Genomic DNA, 23,541 nt, shown 5'->3' with positions numbered 1-23,541 from the left:
GAAGCCCCAGAGAAACTAACATACGATGGGTAGAATGGCTAAATCATGTATTAAAAGCAGCGCCGTTTTATTAAAACTACTCTATTTTGCGCTGCGATTTACGAACCACCAATATTCCAGGTTCAGGAGAAAGGGAACGTACTGAAAGTATTGTATGTAGACATATTTAATCGATATTTCTTTCCCCCACTTGCTTGCGGCCGCAAGAAGTGCTGAGTTTGGAAAGGTTGTTTTCTTGGAGGCTTGTAGCGCCGTTCAGCTTAGGCCTGCATTCCGTTAAGCCGGATCAGACCTGCAAATGCTGGCTTGGCAGTTCGACCGGTTTCAAATCCCACCAAAGCCGCACTTCAGAACCGCCAACTGAATCAGCTCTAACCGCGCGTTTCCGGGTGAATACATACACAAACGCTGCGGCAACCTTGCCCCCCTACACCCCCCTCCTTCCCCCTGCCTTTCTGACTCGCAATATTTACCTTTAACCAGGACTTGCGTCATGAAATACAAAAATCTTTTCCAGCAAACACGACCTTGCCGAACGAGTCATGGGGTCGGTTAATATTTGCTTTTAACAAAACATTCAAAATTCTAGACAGAAGCAGTCTTGAACAGACAGGCAACGCAAACATCATGAGTAGCAGTCCACATTTCCTTTTGAAACTGATTTAAATTCGTTTACTTCTTGTTGCGAATGATTTGAAGACCGGGCATCGAGGTTAACCACTAGAGCCTCGTGCCGTGAACTAAGAACCGATGAAGTAGAGGCTGGAACTGCCGTTTGAGCGTGAATGTTGTGAATTTGGACGCGGATTGTGACGGCACTAAATCCCCTGGGTGCGATGCCAGCTGAAACCTTAATATGGAGAAGCAACATTTATCCGTTTATTCGTTGATCTTTAGAATGTAAGTTAGCGGTTTTACTTAAACGAGAAGCAGGAGCTTAACTGCTGGTTTATAGTAAACTACTTTCTTGTGTACGTTGGGCTGAAGAAAATAAACTACTTTGTATGTTAGAATGCTAAGCTAACAACCAGGCAGACCTCTCCTGTATTCATTAAAATCTTTCCGCTCCCCTAAAGCGGTGAAAGAACATGGACACTGCAAACGTTTTTTTTTTATACCGAAGGAAACGGTACACTCAGAAATAACGGGCTGGGGGCGGGGGGGGGGGGGGGGGGCAGTGAAATCTGTTTTGTGGGAATTCCACCTGTGTGGTCGCAATTTGGCGGGATCTTAGAGGCAGACCTGATGCAATATATTATATATCTTAGAGGCAGATCATAGAGGAGACCTGACGCAATATATATATATATATATATATATATATATATAATCTCCAAAAATTGAAGAAACATAACAGGATGTAATTCACGACGTTTCGGCTGGAGGATCAGCCTTTTTCGAGTGTAGGCTGGAAAAAGGCTGGTCCTCCAGCCGAAACGTCGTGAATTAAATCCTGTTGTTTCTTCAATTTTTGGTGACTTTATATTATATTGACCAAATCAGCTGCAAGAAATCACTTTTGATATATATATATATATATATATATATATATATATATATATATATATATATATATATTATATATATATATATATATATATATATATATACCCACTTGCTGTACGGGGGTGGGGACCTTGTCAAGCATTAACCGCTTTTATCCCCATCCCCTCCAACACTGCATGGTGATGGAAATAGACTATTATATATATATATATATATATATATATATATATATATATATATATATATATATATATATATATATATATATGGGGGGGGCGCTTATGTCACCCTAAGAGTGGAATGTGATGGCATTAGATTTAAGATTTGTCGCACTTTGTGCAATTTCTGTGTTTTTTCCGATTGTATGTTCATCAGCGGCCATATTCGGCCTGCTAGGTTCAGTAGCAGGTATCAGCATTGCTGGGAGGGCGCCGACATTTGCATATATCACACTTTTTTTTCTGATTTTTTATTACGTTTCTCTATCTAGGGTGCTGGCTTGAAATTGTGTTGCTCACATTCTGGTGGGCAGGTTGCGATTACGTCGCAGGACCACGTCACCAGTCTCGACCAATCGTTAATTCAATCGCCACCAGCCACGGTGGGCAAGTTGCTCACAGTACAGTGGCTAGGCGGTCACCTGCCACGCTGCCCAGGTTCTCATGACGCCACAATGCCACGTAACCTCTCTCAACCCAGAGCGAATTTCGTGACTCCGCAAATCGATGGGGTTTTGTTGGGACGAGGGCTCTGATGCTATGGCATTAATAACAATTTATTTTCGCTATTTCGCAATTATCTCGTTTTCTTTTCCCAAAGAGGCTTAACACCGATACGCTTCTCCTAAACGTCCCATACTCATCACATCCTGAACAAACAAGAAGAAAATGTGGAATAAAATGCAGACCAATTTAATAACAAAACATTAATTTTGTCAGCAATAATGACACGAGGCGTGCCAAGTGGCCATCACTGCTATATATGTAATGACACTAACGAAGAGTGTATCTTCATCTTGGAATTGTACAATTTTTGTTTGGGACGCATATAATTTTTGCCCTTAATTTTACGCTTGCTGAGCATACATTAAGGCGCATGCGTCGACAAAGCAACGGTCTGCTGTGTTATCGGGCTGTGAGCATATTCATAAGAGGTTCCGGGCTTACAAAGCCACATAGTTAAAATATGGAGACGAGGCAAGAATTTATAATATTGCTAGTCAAGCGAGCTGGCTCCTAATAGGGAGTGACCCTGAGGCTGAATCTTATTTAAAAAGTGTTGTTACAAAAGCAGATTTCAGTGGCTCATGGTTTCAGGATTACGTGCTTCGCAGTCTCATGCGTTACTCCATATCTCATATATTGGCTGTACATCTACTCACGCCGACCGGACGGCAGATTTCTCACGAAAAAAAATAACCATCAACGCGCGAGGAAGCTACCAATTTAACTTCGCGAGTAAATACGACAAAGAGAGCGGTAAGTTTTGAAAGCACAGCAAAATCAGAAGAATAAAGACGGGACCAACTTAAGAAGATTGGTTGGCTCGCTTAAAATGAAGCTCGCCAAGGTCCAGCCAAATGCCGCCCTGATATGGAACCTAACGACAAGAAATACTAATGATACTAATAATAGCATGGGCGCATATAAAAATTCAAAACCTTCTGACGGTTCCACACTCAATTTGCATATTGAGTAGATTGAACCGAGTCGGCTTGCAGCGTCCACACAGCCGACAGGGACCGACCCCGCCAAGTTATTCGATGCTCGCGGGAGGGAAGAAGAAAGGGGATGGGGCGGAAGAGAGGGAGCAGTGATTCTGCACCGCCTTCCCCTCCTTCGACTTCCATGTTCTTCAGCCGATGCTAGCCGCAGTCTTGTCGCGACTGCCGCACACTCCACGTTGGATACGTGACGGCCATGATTATGGTCACGGGAACCCGTCGTCAAAATGATCAGCGGGGTCAGCGTATATGCACATGAACTGGCCGGACGTCTCCTGCCGGGCTACCCTTCTTTTGCGCAGGAACCCGCGGCCGAATTGCATTCTGATCATGGAGCCGTCCTCTTTGAATACGTGACATCTTAGACAAGCGTTGCCCGATACGGGAGGGCAACCCTTCTCACGAGCGCTCGCACGCTCTGATCGTATATACCGCCATCCCAAAGCCTAATTTAGGGTGTGCACGAATAGGGTACCGAAATAATGTTTGACTGAATTTCCGCCTCTAATTTCATTTTTAAACTGCGCCTCGAGACAGTGAGACTGATGCAAAGGTCAAACTTGCGAACCCCGGTATGTGTTTATTGGTTGATGAAGAATCATTCGCTTGTTTGAGGAAGGTTGTGGGAAACTCATTAGCTTGTGTAAAGCGTGCGTAGGGGCTCTTTAAAACAACACATAGTGCAAGCAAGATTTAGGAGTCGTGGGGAGTGAAAACAAAGAGACGTGGGGCAGACGTAAAGGCTTCTTAAACAATTGGTTGCCGCACAAGCTGGAACGCGCACGACTTCAAAATAACATGCGCTATTAGGCAGTTTTATAATTGCGGAGGCGTTTAGAGTAGACGCATATCGAATTGCAGGACGGATCCTGCACCCGCGTGGTGACAGGTGGGGACAGGCAGGGCCACTGCGTGTGCACAGCCGGCGCACGGTGAGCTGGCATACGTCTCCACTAGTAAGTCCCCCATGCTAAAGCTCCCAATTTTTCTTTGCAGTATACTTGTTACAGCTGTTGTGATGCACCTCCTGTTCTTCATTAAGTCCCTTTTGTTTGGTTATATCCATGATGTCGTCTAATCACGCAAGCAGTATAAATTCGCTCAATACGCTAAAGGCTGGAGTTTTAACTGTAAGTTGACGGTTAGTTGTTCATGATATAGTTGATTCCTGATTAAAAAAAACTGTCATCTACCGTAAAGTGTCGCGTTAGATTAGTGTAACTGATTGTAAATGGAAATGTTTGCGTTAAGGTTGAATTCGGTCACCATGTTAAAAGTTAAATAAATCGAAGACAAAACAATTTTTCTTTGCAGTATACTTGTTACAGCTGTTGTGATGCACCTCCTGTTCTTTATTAAGTCCCTTTTGTTTGGTTATATCCATGATGTCGTCCAATCACGCAAGCAGTATAAATTCGCTCAATACGCTAAAGGCTGGAGTTTTAACTGTAAGTTGACGGTTAGTTGTTCTGGATATAGTCAATGCCCGATTAAAAAAAAACTGTCAGCCACCGTAAAGTGTTGCGTTAGATTAGTGTAACTGATTGTAAATGGAAATGTGTGTTATTACGGTGAATTCGGTCGCCATGTTAAAAGTTAAATACACAGAAGACAAGATTGAGCTAATTGTCAATAAAAATTAAGTAGCGTAGAGAAAATTTTAAACGCAACACATAAGTTTGATTCAAATAACATAGAGAGCCATGATACAGGCTATTCTTACAAGACATTAGTGGCACGCGGGTGTGACAAGCGCGTCTTATTGCAGTTGTAACAAGCATAAAGACATACGTGCGGCAAACACGAAGATGTTTCTGCTGGCATCAACGCGATCAGAGATTTGCATGCGAGCTTGCTACATATTCAGGCAAACTGATGACGCATGTGGCAAACTAAACCTGCATACCAATTTTTATGAAAACAAAAGTTCTACAGTCGCAATGTCAAAAACAAGAAACAAAGATAACAGATACCTTCACGAAGATGAGAGCTGCTGAACGTGAATGCGTCTATCGTACTGAAGAAGACAAGATGATGAATTTAAACCAGGCAGTTCCAAAAATGAGCGAAATTTCAGCACTGAATCCACGTTCAAAGTTTCTCTTCTCTTTGTTTTTAATTTGTTTTTGGCCACTACGACTTGACTTCACCTCGTGCCGACGCCAGAAAATACACATTCGCAAGTACTGCCAACGTTCTGTTTGTGTTCAGGTTTTCATTCCTCGGCTTATTAAATTTAGCGCACCATTAATTAGGGAACACATATATCTCGTTTGTCATGAAAGGCGTTTTCTCATGAAGTCTTATTAGCATTAACAAAATATTGGTGCACATGATTAGGAGAGAATGCTTAATTTTGAGAGGCACGCCTCGCTATATGTAAGCGAATTGGAGCAATAGAAAAAAGCAGGATTACGGTATCGCCGTCGATATGAGTTGATACATTAGCAATGCTACACGTTTTGTTTTGTTTTTTCACTTGGGGGGGGGGGGGGGGGGCATATCCTGAACTACCTTGCGAGAATTCAGCAAGTTACGTATTAACTCTAGTTCGAATTAAGAATCTAATACGCATTGTTTCTTGCTCTCTGTGCAGCATGTCCTTTGTTCATCGGCAGATTCACAACCAAAAAGCATGCCCATTTCTTGAAGCGCTTTGGTGCACCTTGACAGCATATTGTTATAAGTTCACAATACAATATATGGACAAGTGTAATCCGAGCAATGGTTCTTGTGGAAGCTTGGAGACAAACACCACGGATCTTAATTGTAGACTGTGGGGTCTAACGTCCCTACGAGACACAGACAATGAGGAAAGCCGTAGTGGAGAGCTCCGAATTGATTCAGACCTCTTGGGGGTTCTTTAACATGCTCTGACATCGCACAGCCCACGGGCGTGGAAAATGCCTGTGTGTGATGAAGCCCCTGAGGTTAGTCATGTCATGGCGGAAATGGCGGGAAATAAACAAGAATTTGAATGGGATTGAGCTTAGTCATCCTAGAGAAATAAAATATACATTGCGCTGGGTGGGTTTCGAACCCACGGCGGAGCGAAAAAGAGTAGCTTCGCTGACCACTGCACGAGAGCACTGTGCCATTGCTGCAGCCGGTCACACTTCGTGTTAAACTGCAACACACCCTTGCGCTGTGCATTGCACGCCTTCGTCTTCATCAGCTTCCATCCGTGCGCAAGGCACGAAAGGAAGGGCAACGCGCTTTCAATCGCGCTTTCAGTTACGCGGTGTTGGTGTCCACCTGCAAAAACCTGCTTTCCTACAATATTTCGTCGTTATCGATGCCAAACCGCCAGCATTTTTTGGGGAGAGAAGGGGGGATTTCATCTCCATCGAAATAAAGCCGCTGTGCCGGAGATCGAATCTGCGACCTTGTGATCAGCAGCTGAACAGCAAAGTCACTGAGCCACAGCTGCGGTTCCCTACTGATCCAGTGCATCACGTGCTACAAACACCATGCACTGTCAGTCATTGGGATCCTTAAAAAAAGCAGTGGACCAATCGTAATATGGGTCTTCGTGGGCGAACGTCTTCGCAGTACATACGCACCTCGGTGGCCTCATTGTCAAAGGGTCCCAGCGGTTCGTGACAGACATGCCTAGAAACGACGGTAACCGAAAACTTCGGCTATGCCCTAGGTTTGTGTTAAAACCAAGCATAGGCAGCAGCCAAATGTATGCAAAAATTTCACATCTATGTTTAAACTGCGCCGGTTTTAGCGTGCCTGTCTCAGGCATAGTCGGAACTCTTCTTGAATCTTCGTTCGTGAAGCCAACTCACGATAACGATTCTCACCTCGACTGACATCAAAAACATTTTCACAGCCTTCATTCGGCATGACCTCTTGCAGAATTGGGGGGGGGGAGTCTAGCTTTACTTGCACCAAATTTCTTCCCTCCGCGCAGCAGTTGCGAAGCCACCGCGCCCCGGCAACATAACGCAGCAACATGCATCGCCACCGCAAGCGACGGTCGAGCGCTAGCGGAGGAGGCGCGGGGCAACTCGAGGAGAGAAGACGAGAAGACGACGACGGGCCGAATGCGGGACAGAGCGCCTCTCCTGACAGACAGGCTAATCCCGTCCGGCTCAGAGGTCACTTCGCGAGGCAAAGCCTCGTCACCTGCTAATCTGGGCGCCTCCGGTGGCGTTTACGCCTCGTCCGGACGCATTAGTCTCCTGCGCACTGCGCTGGAAACGCGAGAGGCTCTCTTCAGGCTACCAACGCCTCCCCATCTTCTTTCTCTCCCAGCCTCTGCTTCCCTTTCCTTAGCGCTCCGAAGCCGGACTTGTTTGCCTCTTGAGTTTGTCACGAGTGGGAAAGCTGAGAACACAGCGCCTTTCCTGCTCGCGTGGCTGGACGGATTACCTGCTTTGTTTCTCTGCGCTCTCTCGTTTCTTGCTGCTATAGCAGGCGTGTTGCGCGCTCCGGTACCGACCGCTGCTTTTTTTTTTCTTCCTTCTTCTCGCTTTAGTCATATTCCCTTGGGACGAGGAGGATGCAACTATACCCCTTTTATTTTTATATTTTGTTTCTTCGTTCTCTTATGCCCCTGTTTGCGAAAGACAGCGCAGCGCCCGAAGTATGGAGGAATTAGCCACGTGATGAAGATGGTAACGAGTTGATCTTCCCCGGGATTTACGCAGTGGCACCGCCGAATGCTCCTGTCCGCGGCGAAAGCTGTAATGGAATAACTTTATTGCGTGAGACTGGAAGGACCAGTGTAGGTTTGCAGCGGGTTGAAGAAATATATACGGAGGAAGAGCTAAGAACAATTAAGCTTCGAAGAATTAGGAGGAGGTATCTGCTGATACCTGCTCATCATGCAGTCTGTCGCTGTTTCTGAATTAGGCGAAGTAAAGACATGATAGCGAATAAAGTATTGGAGAAGAATGATCAGGTAGACCTTGGGTTTTCCTCTTCTGCACTTTTATATCGATTTGTTTCTCGGGTCTTGTATAATACACGTAGAGGTCTAATTCTGTGTCAGGACTTAAGGGGACAAATCTGACAAAAAAAAAAAGAATGATGTCAGAAGAGTTGTGCACATAACTTTCTTGATCACAAAATTTGGCTACGTGCAATAGTTATTGCAATCTGGCATTCCAGTTCTTCAGCAATAATGTTGGGTTGTTACTGCAATGCTGTCCAGTAACTTTCAAAGTGCTCTGACCGGTTCATGGTTCTTTACTTTGCACGGCCCGCAATTCGACGGTTCTTTTCAATTGAATCGGGTTCGTAACCTGAAGAATATTATAAACATGCGACAGTAGGACCTTCACCCACAAAACAACCACTATGAGCTTTAAAATGGTATAATTTCATAGAAATAACGCAAATAAGAAAAAAGAAGGCAAAGTTTTTCTATAACATCATGTTTAGTGTTCGACATGATACATGCCATCACTTTGCTTGCAATTGAAGTACTGCACAACGGACAGCGGTAGCTGCACAATAGCGGAGACGCATCAGCTTTATCTATGGAAATTCGCGGTGAAGAAGTAATCTAGGCGTGTTCGACTGCTGGCGCTAAATGTTGAAAACACTGAGACAACGATATGCAGTATAAAAAAAATGCGCGAGAAGTTTAACGCGCGATAGGAAGTTCATCACTATGCTTGAGCACAATGTAGAAGAAATGTTCGACTCTTTGAGGGCATAACCACACAATGCGTCTGAGGCAGATTTCTACACTTCAAAAATTACTTGGAGCATAGGAGCAGATGTATATATATATATATATATATATATATATATATATATATATATATATATATATATATATATATATATATATATATATATATATATATATATATATATATATATATATATATATATATATATATATATATATATATATATATATATATATATATATATATATATATATATATATATATATACACTAAGGAAACCAACAGTCACCGAAAACCCAGGTGCATAAGGGAATTTTTTTTTTAATTTCTAATGCCAATCTGTTGCCTTTAAAGAAAATTTGTTTATAAACCAGCAGAAAAATACAACCATGCCGCCGGTGGGATCCGAACCCACGACCTCCGAATATCGCGTCCGGTGCTCTTCCCAACTGAGCTACGGCGACGGCGGTCCAACCTGCTGCTTTCGTGGGTATTTATGTTTTTGCGTGTAAGCGAACCTTGAGAGTGTCCACCAGCGCCACCCTCGCCCATAGCGGTGGACGTAGCACGTCCTGTAATACCGCAAGTGTGACGTAGAACGTCATCTGATGGCGAGGGCAGAAACTGTGCGAGAGCCCTCTTATGCTACCTATGGCATCAAGACTGCCAGAACCGAGACCCCCGTTAAGCTATTAGCAGACAAACAAATGAAATGAGGGACTCGTTTGACAAACATACTAAGGAAACCAACAGTCACCGAAAACCCAGGTGCATAGGGGATTTTTTTCTTTTTTTTTAAATTTCTAATGCCAATCAATTGCCTTTAAAGAAAATTTTTTTGTAAACCAGCAGAAAAAACAACCATGCCGCCGGTGGGATCCGAACCCGCGACCTCCGAATATCACGTCCGGTGCTCTACCAACTGAGCTACGGCGACGGCGGTCCAATATGCTGCTTTCGTGAGTATTTATGTTTTGCGTGTAAGTGAACCTTGAGAGTGTTTACCAGCGCGACCCTCGTCGATATATAACCATAAGATACCATAATTTTACCATAAGATACATTTTTCCCCACATGGAAAATTCTTGGGCAGCCTGGTCAAAGCAAGCGCGTTGAAGCACACGGTGTTTTAGGGTAGTTAAAAAAAAACGGCCGTGGCTTAGCTTGGTTAAGCCTGGTGATTGCGAAGCAATAGTTTGTTATTCTCGGATCAGCTGGTAGTATGGCTGGTGGTAGTCTTGGGTTATGCTAGTTTTACGGCTTACAGGGAATCATCTAAGAGGAAGTCATCCGTCGAATCCGTGTATTCCGACAAACATTTCCCTCACCAGCGTGCCCATTACAAAATCCTCTTTCATTCTGCCGAGCTGCCTTGTTCGTAGGCACCATCGCAACATCTGGCTGTATGACTGCTTTGGTGAGAGGAGCGGACCTGTTTTATACAGCTGGTGTGACGTCACTCTGACCGTAGCGCCCCTTGTGAGAGGAGCGGGAGTTAGGCCGCCGTTGGTGGCTACCGCCTCGCCTCGTGACGGCGTGAGATGGGGCTCCGTTTTTACACAGCTGGTGTGACGTCACACCGACCGTAGCGCCCCTGGTGAGAGGAGCGGGAGTTAGGCCGCCGTTGGTGGCTACCGCCTCGCCTCGCGACGGCGTGAAATGGGGCCCCGTTTTTACACAGCTGGTGTGACGTCACTCTAGGTCACGTGGTGTGACGTCACGCAGCGAGGTCACGCTAAAGGTCAATGGTGCCTACAACCGCCTCGCCACGGAACGGGCCAAAGTGCGACCTAAAGTAGTATTGCTTCGCAATAAAAGGTTTAAACGCCTGCAATAATTCGAAACAAAGTAAAGGACTTGCTTTAATTGGTATATGTTTTTTATGCAGTTGTTTCGTCTCCCTGGTTCATGCCTTTTACGTACAACAAGATGTAAACCATAACGCACTCATCCAAAAGTACGTTAAAAATTAAAATAACGTTGAAGAAACTTTAGGTTTACGTGTCGTGATGTAAAATTTATCCGCGCTTAAAATGCCTTGCTACCCGTTGCAGTGGCTCAGTGGCTATGGTGTTCGGTTGCTGAGCCGAAAGTCACGGGATGAAATCCTGACTGCGGCCGCCTCATTTAATATTGAGATGACCAAAACACGACACAGATTTCCAAGTAATCGCCTTATTTTTATTATACGAAGGTATCAACCCAATGCCAATTGATTGGTGACCGTCCAGATATTATTCTGATAAAATACGAAAAAAAAGGACTAAAATTTGAAATAACTGAAAACGGCCGCAGTATGGCCATTCTGGGAAATTGTGATACAGTGACGAAGGGAAAATGAGAGGTCCTTCCAAATTTAAGACATTACACAGATTTGTAGTCAATGCACATGACGTTGGTTCCATGGGGAGAAACAATTTCTTTGTGAGCTCTTCCGCTGGATATGGATTGGACACATAAAGAACCCAAGACAGTTTTGTTGTATACGGCCTGCTCCAGACAAGGCACTTCTACAGCCACACATTGTGTGTAGACTGGACACGCGATTCTTTTTCCATTCCCTGCCATCTTCGTAACCTTGTTCTGTTTTAGTGTCACGATTGTTTCTCTTTGGCGTCCAGCCTGTCGAATGGACATCCGATTTGGTTCGATTAGCAGCACATGAACACGAGCTTTTTGGACGTCATTTTAAGTATTACCGAACACAGCTTCTTCCACTGTCAATGTGCCACAAAGTTGTCGTCCTTGCTTGGCGGGAAGGGTCAGGGACTTAGATACTAGAGAAAATTTGTGCGTTTTCTTCCCCTGATACCGCCACACTTTATTTACCGCTAGACGGGTAGCATCTTTAGAGAGACTGAAACTCTTGGTGAAAAAAAGCGCTGCTTGATGTCCTCCTGAACTTCCTTCACGTTTTATTGGTGCCACTTGGCTATCAATGTTTTCCTTTTGAGCGTTCAGAAAAACCTAAAGACGATAAACTAAGGGCAAAGTTTAGGAGCAAGCAATAAAACCAGTATCGTTACTTAGGCTCTGAAAAGCAGCGCAATGTAGCGTTTTGATCCACGTGTAGCTTCTGGCTAAATTAATTCCTCCGCGGGAACGTGAAGTGCAAACATCTCTAAACTTTCTATCAGATAATGTCAATAACCATTTGTAATAAATTAGTACTTTACGTTAGTTCAGGACGCTTGCTCGGTTGCGTTGCATTGCTCTGAAAAATTGTGGCGTGCACAATTTCACCCGTTTTCGACTGCGTTCTCGTTCACCATGGCGCCCTATTTTTTTTCTCTGCATAGATGAGGTCAGTCTCCTCAGCCATAGGTTGAATGGGAGAGGACATCGAGCGGGTGATTGTAACAAAATAAACCCTTAATATCATCGAACGTATAAAAGTTAAACAGCATTATGTAGCGAAACGTCGCGTTTTGTTCCATGCCACGGTTTGCCCATCTCCCCTAGAGGAGATGAAATTCAAAACGCCAGTGTTCTATGCGGTGTGAGCCAAGGTTCAGGAGCTCCATGTGGTTGAAAGTAATCTGGAGCCACTCTCCACTACGGCGTCCTTCATAGTCCTTGGGCTGATTTTGGGCGCTAAAACGAGTATACCATACCATACCATACCATACCATACCATACTATACCATACCATACTATGTCATGCCATGCTATGCCATGCGATGCCATGCAATGCCTTGCCACACCACACCACACCACACCACACCACACCACACCACACCACACCACACCACACCACACCACACCACACCACACCACACCACACCACACCATACCATACCATACCATACCATACCATACCATACCATACCATACCATACCATACCATACCATACCATACCATACCGTACCATACCGGACAGCCGCGTACCGTTCCGTACTGTATCGCATCGTACCGTACGGTACCATACCATAGAGGCTTTTGCTTACTGAGACATACCAGCGTATATGTATACCGAATTAGGGCACCGGATTAGGCGGGTTCACTGCGCGTGCGCATCCGGCAACCGGTTACGTGTATTCTATTATGTCTCTGGTATGCTAAAAACTTCTATTTGCATACTAGACAGCACTATACCGTACCGTACCATACTATACCATCCCATGCGTATAATACAGTAACCTATGCTCTGTTTTAGACATAAGTGCGAATTCTTTTCTTCCATTTTTTAGATGTTGCGCACTGAATGTGTTACTACGCGTATAACGAACCATAGGGAATGCAGAAAAATGCATGACAGCAGGATGGCAGAACAAATGAAAGGATGCCCAGGGCAACTTCCAGCGGAAGGCAGTCCTGAAGAAAGAATCCCGACCGGAATTAGGCGTGAGCTGCTCCGGTCTCAAGCGAACCGTTATTTCTTCGCGTCTGTTTCCTTGTCGTTTTCTCAAGCCAGGCGCAGAGAGTCAGCATTGCTTACGCCTCGCGGCCAGCGACGCTGTCACGATCGATTGCGACTCGCCACCTACTCGCGTTGAAAGGGAAGCTGAAAAAAAAAAAACAAAGCTGATGTGGTCTGAAAGTCAAACTTCCTCCACGCTCTTCGAATGCGCTGTCGACTGCGTAGGAAGCAAGGGTGAATTCGACGTGAAAAGCGGCAAAAAAAAAGAAGGCAAAGGGCAACAAATGCGTGGTAGGGAGGGAGAGGGGAAGAAGTGAGCGAGACAGGCAAAACAGTGGAAACAAGAATGCAAGCCTTCTCAACAAGTGCGTACGCGCGCAGGCGTCTGAAGTAGCGGGAGTAGTTTAGGATAGGCATAAGGCAGCGCCTACGGAGAGGAAGGCTACGCGTTTGGGTGAAGCCGAAAATTCCGGCTGTTTGTCTCGGCTCAAAAAGGGCGAAGCGCATGCGTTTCTGTTGCGCTTTTCCCAGCAGCGAAAGCTTTGGGTGCTTTTTGCTGTATTTGAACGACTGCCAACCCTTTTTGACTTCATATGCCGCAGGTTACAAGGAGAAAAAGTACCCTGAACCAAAAGTAAAGAGTACACCACACCCCTTGTCCTCATCCCAGAGATACGTGATTAACGACTGGTTCATTTATCCGCTTTAGGAATCTTGCGAAGTGTCTACTTAATGCGACCTTAAAAGCAGCCCATATCAGGCAGCGCATAACCTTTCTTCTCTGTGCAGTGGACTTTTCTGTTCTCGTTATACATAAACATATCTGTATTTAAAATGGCGCTTTATTTTTCGAGGGAAGACAAAGTGCACGCTTTACGGAAGTATCTTCTAAGACGTTATATTCATTACTTTCTGTCTGTCGTAGCAAATAGCATTCATAGTAGTTAATGCAGGGTTAAACTACCAATATCAACTTACCCAACAATTCTGGACAAAAGCGTTTTTGAACAGGAACACAATTTCAAACAAAATTTTTAATATGTTGTAAGATTTCACTATAACAATCAATATATCCGTAGATGTCCCTTCGGGAGCCTTGAATGTTTTTACTATTAACATTTTTGCTGTCCTCAAAAGCGTTCCCCATTGGTTTTCTAAGGCAGTCTTAACTCTACGATGCCAGTGGCGGAAACACTCTAGAAGAAAGATTTTGCTAACACCGGAAGAATAGACCATTACCTTCAATATTTTCATAACAATACCATATAATACTCCAATATTCAAAATTTTTGTCCAAAAATGTTGGACATGAGTTGTGGTTTATGCGACCAAACATTATGATCCACCGCGAGAATATTTTTGCGCTTTTGCAATGTGAGGATGTTGTCTTGTCGTCCACCCCTATTTGCTGTTGCTGATTCGTGCAATTAATAGTGCGCCAAGTATTTTGTTGGTGATGTAGGCGATATGCCTTCCTGCGCTTACTAACCAGTAGGCGGCCATAACTCTAGGCGATAAATCAATGCTGCGGCTTTTCATGTAGGTGAAAATTACCACCGTCCACTCCGCGGCCGCGTGCCTCTCCCGACTTTCGCATCGACGGGCTCTTGGGCGGCCGATGCTACGTCGCTACGCAAAGTGCGTTCGAGAGCTCGTGCCAAGCGCCCAATTAGGCAGAGGGGCGGCTTTTCGCGAGCTCCTAGGCCTTCATTTGTCCGTGCCACTCTTTTCTTTCTTTCTTTCCTTTCTTTTTCTTCTCTCGTTCCTCTTGTGAAAAACCAGGAACTGATTAGAGTTTTTCTCAGGCGGCACGCTTCCGCTCCCCTCCGGTTCGCGCCAAAGTTTGCTTTCTACAAAACGGGAAAGCGAAAAAAAATAAAAAAAAATTGGGAGGAACGAGAACTCTCGCGACTTCGATAAACTAATTTCGAACTTCCGTTGCTTCGTGGTAAGTATAGGTAATTATTTACTTTCTAATTCTGATGAAGCGAAGGAGAGACGAATTTTCAACACCGTCCGACAAATTGCAGCCGTTATTAGCGCGTTTACCGCTGACTACAGGCAAGAGTAGTGTCCATAGCAGGTCAAACTAGAAAACAAACGAAAAAAGGAACTGCACACGCTGCCCCTAGGAGTATGAGTGTATTGTCCATTCTAGCGCGTTACGCTTGCAAAATAAAGACTGATTTTCCATATGACAGCACAATGTTTACACCCCTGTCAGGTGTTTTCAAATGAGTTCGCTAATTTTATAGTTACCGGAATCTTCCTTAGGTATCCTTGGCTGTTACAGATATCAGAGTTTACAGCACAGCAATATTTGTTTCTTTGTGTTGCTGAATTCAGCTCGCAACAATTTATTTTTAGGTAATTATATTACGGGCGTTAAAACAACAAAATTCATTTTAAATACTGATTTTATACTATTATTAAATCAGGCTCTTATTCAGATAAGTTAGTTATTAGATGCAATCAAATACTCGATAAAATTTGTCAATTGGTGACAATAAGATCAGCCCGAAATTAATTTTAAAACACAAATATCACGCTTTTCCGGGCTCGAAATAAAGTATTAACGATCCAGTAATCAAATAAATGCGGCGGACAAAAAATCGAACGTGTTGAGCACCAGATCATTCTTGGTGTTACATCTGTTTACATAAAGATGGGATTTTTTGTGCTAAGAAAATATCTAATGACCTTTAATCTGCAAATGTAAAAATGCCAATGGCTATAGCTTTTCTACCGCTTAAAATAAAGGTTCGAATACATCGCACATTGTTCGCCTCACAAATTAGTTAGTGCAGTATGGTTTGGCTAACAACGAATCATAATTTAAACAAAATTTCATTTTGACAAACAAAGGCTATTCGTCACATAATTTGTCTTGACTACTCCTCTCACACTCAACATCTTTTTTCGCATAAACCACATGCAGACTTTACAGACTTGTACGGTTATACTACCTGTCTCCAACTAGCATTTGGTAACTCATACAAATTACTCGTACATGACAGCACCGTATCAACAACCTAAGACACAGAGCAAAAATACACGGTTCATACCCCATTTCCGCACCGATTACAAGGTCCAGTTTCTGGAACAGATTTTCCGTCAATTTTAAACAAGTAAAAATATATAAATGGCTCAAAACCTGTTAAGATTATGCAGCTTATTAGTAATTTGTAATCTAGAATTTTGGTTCCTATGGTTTTTCTTATTTTCTTTGTTTTGTTTAATGAAACGTGTGTTGTTCGCACAATTCTGCTTCGATTTTATGGACCTTTGCTACTATTATGTTGTGCTCTTGCCATTCTTTTAATTTCGTTCTTGTAAAGAAGCACGTTTTCATGTTCACTTTATATTCCGAGTCCTCATCTCCGCAGCCTTGTAAGCATTTGCCATGGCCTCGTCAAAATGTGTGACGAGTTCTTTTCCTCAGGCGACCAGCTAGAATTTCCGAGAAATAGAGTTCAATGTAGAATGAATAAGCTTTCATTGAGGACACTGAGCGACAGTTTACATCAGGAATGCACTGCAAGAATACAGGACCTTTGGTGAAATTTTTTAATTGGCTTTTCCATGGGGCTCATTTTCCAACTGAAAGGGATGTTTCTCAGACGACAACATCGCATTAATTTCTAAAGAGACAGAAACGGGCAACTGCCCATTTAATCTGCATGAACTCTGGACGGTAAGAGCTCTGTCCAAAATATATACTTTTTAGTCTCCTAAGTAGTATTTTTTTTATTTATTGAAAATAGGCTTCGGTGACACAGAAGTGATGGTGGCAAGCCACTGCACCTTTTCGACGGCTCTCCTTTCCGAGCCACCCAGAAGGCAGCTGACGAACTTTCGGAGGTTTTTCGCCTCTTTGTTTCATACCATACAATTGTGGACAAAAGCATTTTTCAACGAGAAATAGTTTATGACTGCAGTTTTTCACATAATGCAAGATATCAGTAAATAGCAGTTAATATATCCGCATATCTTTCCTCATCAGGCTTGCATCCTTTTGCTATTAACGTTTTAGCTATCGTCAAAAGTGTTCCTCGTTGGTTTTCTATAGAAGTTTTAACAGCTCGATGCGAGCGGTGGAAAAATTTTAAAATAGAGACTTTGCTACATATCAGAAGATTGGACGATTACCTTCAGCATTTCTATATCAGTATCTTACAATATCGCAATATTCAAAATTTTTGTCCAAAAATGTTGGGCACAATAAAAATAGATGGGAGTACTTCGTCTGATAAGGAAACAGTTGGTTGGAACCCCAGCCTTTCGGAGAAGGCGTATTGTAATTGTGAAGAAGAAGAGGAAGGATAGACGCTGCTTGGCGCAGCCGTCGTTTTAGACTGCTTTCTTTTGGATTGCTCGGACAGTTGTGCTGCCAACGGCACAATCTATCCGGGGGAAACCACAGGTTCTGGCTAAGCAACGGTAGCTTAAAAGAAGGAACGCATGCTTGATCGAAACGACAGCAGAATAACGACTTGCAAGATCTTATAAGTAATTTAAAATGCATTAATCGTTGCGTTAGCGTTATTCGTTTGAGAAGAATATTAATTTCCGAACGCTTACTTTCTTCAATGCTTAGTGTACGCCAGTGGAAAAATTGGAGACCACCGTGATGTCATTCATTCTAGAGCGATCTTAACTCGGCTTATTATGCCGACGATGACAATGGTGATTTACACTAGCGTGATGTTTTATTTAGATCGGAACCTCTTCGATTTTTTACCAATGCACAAGGCTAGACTATGGCTTGGCTACTTTACTGCGATGAGTAAAATTGAACGTCTCATTTTTAACACTGCAGGTTTAACACTGCTTGGACCTGAACAAGGTTTGCAGTATAAAATAAATATATAAAAAATAAAAAATAAGAGCGAGTTGTTATTAATGTAATAGCATTAGATGTACCGTTCACGAGATAAGCCGGCGTCCGCCCGTGCGTGTCACAAAAGAGCAGGTAGCCCTCCTGCCACGGTGGCAGCTAGCAAGCTGCCCACGATAGCTGGTGGCAATGAAATTAATTCAAACAATTTCAATGCTGTTGCCACCAGCCCACCGTGGCACTGCGCATCAGCTCAGTGGCCGAGAGACAGCCGCCCAAAGAACTATCTTCGTCAAAATGAGCATTACGGGAGCTCGGGAAGAGCAATCTGGGTCTCGCAGGTCACAGTCTGGTGTCCACCTCTAGCTGGGTTTGACACGGTCGCCTGCCGGGGCAGTGGCGCATCGCGCAACCACTGCACCACTGCGCCAGTAGTGGTATGAGGACTCTCCCATCTATACTCGCGGACAATTTTTGTGGCTATGCAGTGGAAGCTACGAAGGCGAGGCGCAAGGCTTTCACAAGCGCGCTCTTATCACTCTCTCACGAGGGAGAGAGAGAGGCGTTTACGCTGGCGGCGCGTGGCCGTAGCTTCCGCAGCAGTGCCACAAAAAGCAGTCCGCGAGTATATAAATCTATGAAAGAGAAGCAATACTTGGACGGGAGGGATCTGTCATGCTATGACATTGTACTCTTAAGACTATTCCTGCCAAGTAAAACAATTTGATTTCTGATATTCAGCACGTGACCGCGCGAATATTGGTGTTTAGAGCGTATAAGCGCTTGCTAAGAACGTATAAAAAAAACGACTGAGGAAGAGAAATCCACTTGAAGGAGAAGAGACACTGAAAGGGATTAATATAAATAGCAGGATCAAACGGGCAGGTTGTAACTAGATTAATTACTGTTGCCGCTCTATTAAATTAAATTTAATTTAAACCAGTTTTTCTATCACCCTAGTCTGGTCGCCTACTGCTCGTTTCGCCCTTTATAGAAAAGCAGGCCACCGTAATCAAGCTAAGCCACTGCATCCAATAACTAAGCTTCGACCAGGCCCAAGTAGATAACCAAGTATAATCAGAGTCCTAAATGCCATGTCAGATCGAATCCCGGTTTCCCCTCCACGCCTAGGTTGAGTTGCACAGGGCTATTTGAGGCCAATCATCTTACATCCGTCGTATCAGCCTTCGACACCAGATTAAACAAGGCACTAGCGGCCGGGGTACATAGACTCGCGCAATAAAAGTCCTGACCATCACCACCATTTCCCATTAACACGCCGGTGACGTCCGTTTCCGCGTAGTCGTAACGGGTGCTCGCAGACCCGACCAGAGCCGCACTCGGTCCCGCTCAGACAGACACGGAGCTTCGGTCGCCTTCACCGACGGATGGTCTGAGAGTGCGAGCTCGCACGAATCAATCGGGGTCCCTCGTGTTCGCTATTCGCGAAGGGGTGGGGGGGGGGAGAGAGATTCATCTGGCAGCAGCCCGGATTCGGGCTCTGCCGGGAAGGGGTAGCCGCACAGCGCTCAACGGAGCAGCCACCTGCTATCGATCACGCTGCCACACGGCTCGCTCACGTGTAGCCGCCGGTCGGTCGGGCGAGCCGAGAAGACTGTGCCCACCGCCAGTTCGGCCGAGACTGAGTGTGTGTGCGTGCGGGACGCCGTCACACAGCCGCACACATCCTCTCCGCCCGCGGACCCTTCTGGCACGTGAGCGTCGGCCGTGCGCCTCGTCCCGACTGCCCTCTTCCTCCAGCCCCACTTTCCGCGAACACGGCGCCTACCCGCAGAGAAAGCGGGTGCCGATGCATCACGCATGGCCGGTTCGTGTGATGAAACGAGCCGCCGCCTATGGGTCTTCGGGCAGTCGCGACTGACGGGAGGCCGCGAGGATCGGGCTAACGGGAGTTGTGTCGGTGTGTCTGTCTCTCCCTTTGTACGGGAACGCGCGAGTGTGGGAACGTGCGTGAATGAGCTTCTTCCTGTACGCGTACTCTATAGCAGGAGGAGAAAAGATGTGTGCGCTTGCCCGTGTGTGTACGCGTGTAGTTCTCAAGAGCGTATTACGACTGTACGTACCCTGGTGTCTCTGACTCTCTGATTATCATACAAATAGGTGAAAGAAAAGCACCGACACACACGAATCGCTTTTTGTTTAGTCGTTTCCTTTCTCTTCTATCTTTTTCTTTTGTGGGTTTCTTTCTTTCTTTCCGGTTGCACGCTTCCTCCGTCGTTCCCGGAAATAAGGAGCGGCAAGAAATCGCGACTCGTGTTTATACAGCGTTAATAGGACGTCGTCGCCACTGCCCATAGGAGCAATGGGGAGTTGTTAAACAAGCCTCGGGGGAACCGGCAAGGCTGGCTCCCAGAAAAGGAATCCGTCGCCGAAGGCAATCTGGCGCGTCTTAACGGGAGCCGCGCACCGCCCCTCTTCGCCGCTGTGCGCACGCATCTCTTCGTTCTCTCTCTTCCTCCTCTCCTTCTCTGTTTGAACGGGCGCTCCTCTTGCGCGCGTTGATCTCCTCACCGCTCCTATAGCCGATGGTTTTGCTGCGGAGGAATCGCTAAACGAGAAACGAAGTAGCAGGCTCGCGTGCATACGCGCCAGCCAGACATTGGAACCGAAAACACACAGGTGACGAAAGAATCTTTTCTTTCATTAAATTCTTTTGGAACTCGCATTTGCGCCTCCAATTGCTTATCCTGGTGCGCGTACGCATGACTGCGTTGTTTGGTACATCCTTAAAACTGAGCGATGTAGAGAGAAGTTGAAAAAAAAAAAATCTCGAGTAGTAAACCAAACATGTTTTCCTTTGAATGTTGTCTCGGAGTCATTTTGACTTAGCGAGCTCCCGGGTAAACGCCCTTCCTGAGACTGCTCAGCTCGTATCTTGTGGCTTTATTACGGTGTACGTAAAATGAAGATAATGAAAGCACAAAATGTAATTTATGATTTTTTTATTAGTTGGAAACGTAGATAACAGCATCGTACTGTATACGGCTCTATGCAATGGACACGTTTTTGAAGACTGAAATAAAGCTAAGGCGCATTGCATTGTTACCACCACTGGCACAAACAAGAGTGCAGCCAGCTTCTATAGGCTTCGGGGTTTTAAGTATAAGTGTGCGACCGCTGTAAAGCATAATACTCGCGTGGCCGAATCGAAGGATTGTCATTTATGGCGGTCTTCTCACTGTAGGTACAATTTAACCACACTTACAGGATGCCAAGGCAAAGAGTTACTCAGGCCTTACACATGATGAGCAAAACTAGGGTCAGTTCTCAACCTAGCATTCGTTTTGCGCTCTGAAGATTTAGTGCAGCGCTTCATTTCGGTATGCTTTAACGACGAAAGAGTTAATTGCTGCTGTTATTTCATGAAAGAAATACACTGTTCTATAATCTGTATCAGCTTATACAAACGCACATAATTTATATAAACTGCTAGGCTTAATTGTAACGATGTTTAGAGAGGCCTGAAACATTCAATAATTTAATGTTTCTAATATAATTTTTATACAGACCAAATGTGTACTTATGCGTATCCGTTTCTGATATTAATTTCCCCAACGTTAGGAATGGCGTGGCTTACGTGGGTTACGCAACTCACTATCGCCGGAGGGTTCAACTCGTCGATATGTTGAGTAGCACTGTTCCGAAAGCAAGGAAGTAATGCTAAGATTTTTTTGTCTTTCTACCTATGCCCCAGTGAAAAAAAAATTGAAAATAGTTTTTTGGGGGGAAAGGAAGTGGCGCAAGTCTCTGTATCAAATATCGGCGGACACCTAAACCGCGCCTTAAGGGAAGGGATAAAGGAGCGACTGAGAGAAGAAAGAGGTGTCGTAGCGGAGGGCTCCGGAATAATTTCGACCACCTGGGGATCTTTAACGTGCACTGATAACGCACAGTGCATGGGCTCCTAAGCGTTTCGCCTCCATCGAAACGCGGCCGGCGCGGTCAGATTCGAACCCGGGCACTCCGTATCAGTATCTGAGAGCCCTAACCACTGAGACACCATGATGGGTTGCCCAGTGTCACAAACTGCTTTTATCTACATCTGAGCCTCGTTATAACGAAGTTGAATGGGGCCTGGCTATTACTTCGTTATAGCCGTAACTTCTTTATAGCCCGTTGGCCTAGCTTCCAGGGGAAATCGTCATTCCTTCGTTATATTAATTATTTCATCTTAAACCGTTTCGTTATGTCGTGATTCGACTGTACAGACATGCGCTCTGAGCTCCCATGAGCGGCTCTACGGTAGCGACCACAGAAAAGAAAAGAAGCCATATGTAGACTAGGGGTTTTAGTACGCCCTTTGTGGCATGAGGAACACTTCTCCAATCGTTTTGTTAACTAGGATATTTAACGCGAGAGCGTTAGTACCCCCCTGTCAGAAAAAAATTGTCGGGCGTCGGCGACCGTTTACACCCTCGCAACCGGAGCGGCCGAAGCAACCGGCCGCTCCGGCAAACAAGGTGGACCACCAAGGCCACATGAACGTGTGACGTCATCAGAACCTGCCCATAGGATATTAAGCAAACTGTCCAGCGTGGCCAGTGGCAAATAAATTGAGTATTGGATTATAGATTATGGGGTTTAACGTCCCAAAGCGACTCAGGCTATGAGAGACGCCTGAGTATTAGTATTAATTTAGTATTAGTCGCGAGAGGTTGCTCGAGAAGAGCAACCTGGGTCTCACAAGCCCCAGAAGAGGCAGCACCAGCCACCGTGGGGCATTGGTGCATAGCTCAATCGCTGTACCTCTGCGCCAGGAGTGGGGTCGCTCATAAAGGAATACTGAGAACAGCGCCATACAATTGTTGTTCAGAGCAAAAGTCGACTCTACGGTTGTTTATGGCGATGTTGAAAATTTCCGGCAGCAGAAGACCTACTTGCTGCATACAAAATTGCATGTGAAAGTTTTAACGCCACACGATTCAAATTCATGACGTCTAGACTGAAAATGACTGCGTGATCACCGCGAAAAGTGAATAGCGATTTAACCTGGCCTCTGGGATCCACGCGGAAAAAAGAAAAAGAAATGTCGACGTACTGCAGCAAATCAACCGGTGATGACGACATCTGTGTTTCGTTTTTTTTTTACCTTTTCGCGGCTATAAATGCTCTGTGCGCTAATATATCGGTAATAGACAATTTCAATTTGCCCTCAGTTGTATTTAAACCTTTCTGTGCTAGCTCAAAAGGGCAAAGCCGAGATAGGCTGACCACTCACGTGTTTTCAAACACTGGCAGGTAGAAAATCGACTCTTCCTGCACCCCTACTATACAGCCCGAAAAAAAAAAAACGCAGTTCTACTTTAAAGCAACATGACACGGAGCCAAAATAATCAAAATGACATACTGAGGAGAAGGTATCAAAGGAAAAGGAGAAGGTACATTCTCCCCCTTCCAGTAAAGCGAACGTGCGCAGCGCCATCTAGTTTTCACAGGACTCAC

The 23,541-nt window shown here is 44.8% G+C and overlaps 1 protein-coding gene and 1 non-coding gene across 2 annotated transcripts in view; one reads left to right on the top strand and one right to left on the bottom strand.

Annotated features, from left to right (window-relative positions):
* LOC144124984 (synaptogenesis protein syg-2-like) overlaps positions 1 to 23,541 on the top strand; it is a 317,203-nt gene that overhangs the window by 230,323 nt on the left and 63,339 nt on the right. The window lies entirely within an intron of this gene.
* Positions 9,745 to 9,817, bottom strand: TRNAS-UGA (transfer RNA serine (anticodon UGA)). Its single transcript has one exon. It is a non-coding gene; the product is annotated as a tRNA-Ser (tRNA).

Source organism: Amblyomma americanum, chromosome 3 (assembly GCF_052857255.1).
Source record: "Amblyomma americanum isolate KBUSLIRL-KWMA chromosome 3, ASM5285725v1, whole genome shotgun sequence".
Taxonomy (NCBI): domain Eukaryota; kingdom Metazoa; phylum Arthropoda; class Arachnida; order Ixodida; family Ixodidae; genus Amblyomma; species Amblyomma americanum.
Note: the sequence above shows the minus strand (reverse complement) of the source record. Positions and strands in the feature narration are given on the sequence as shown.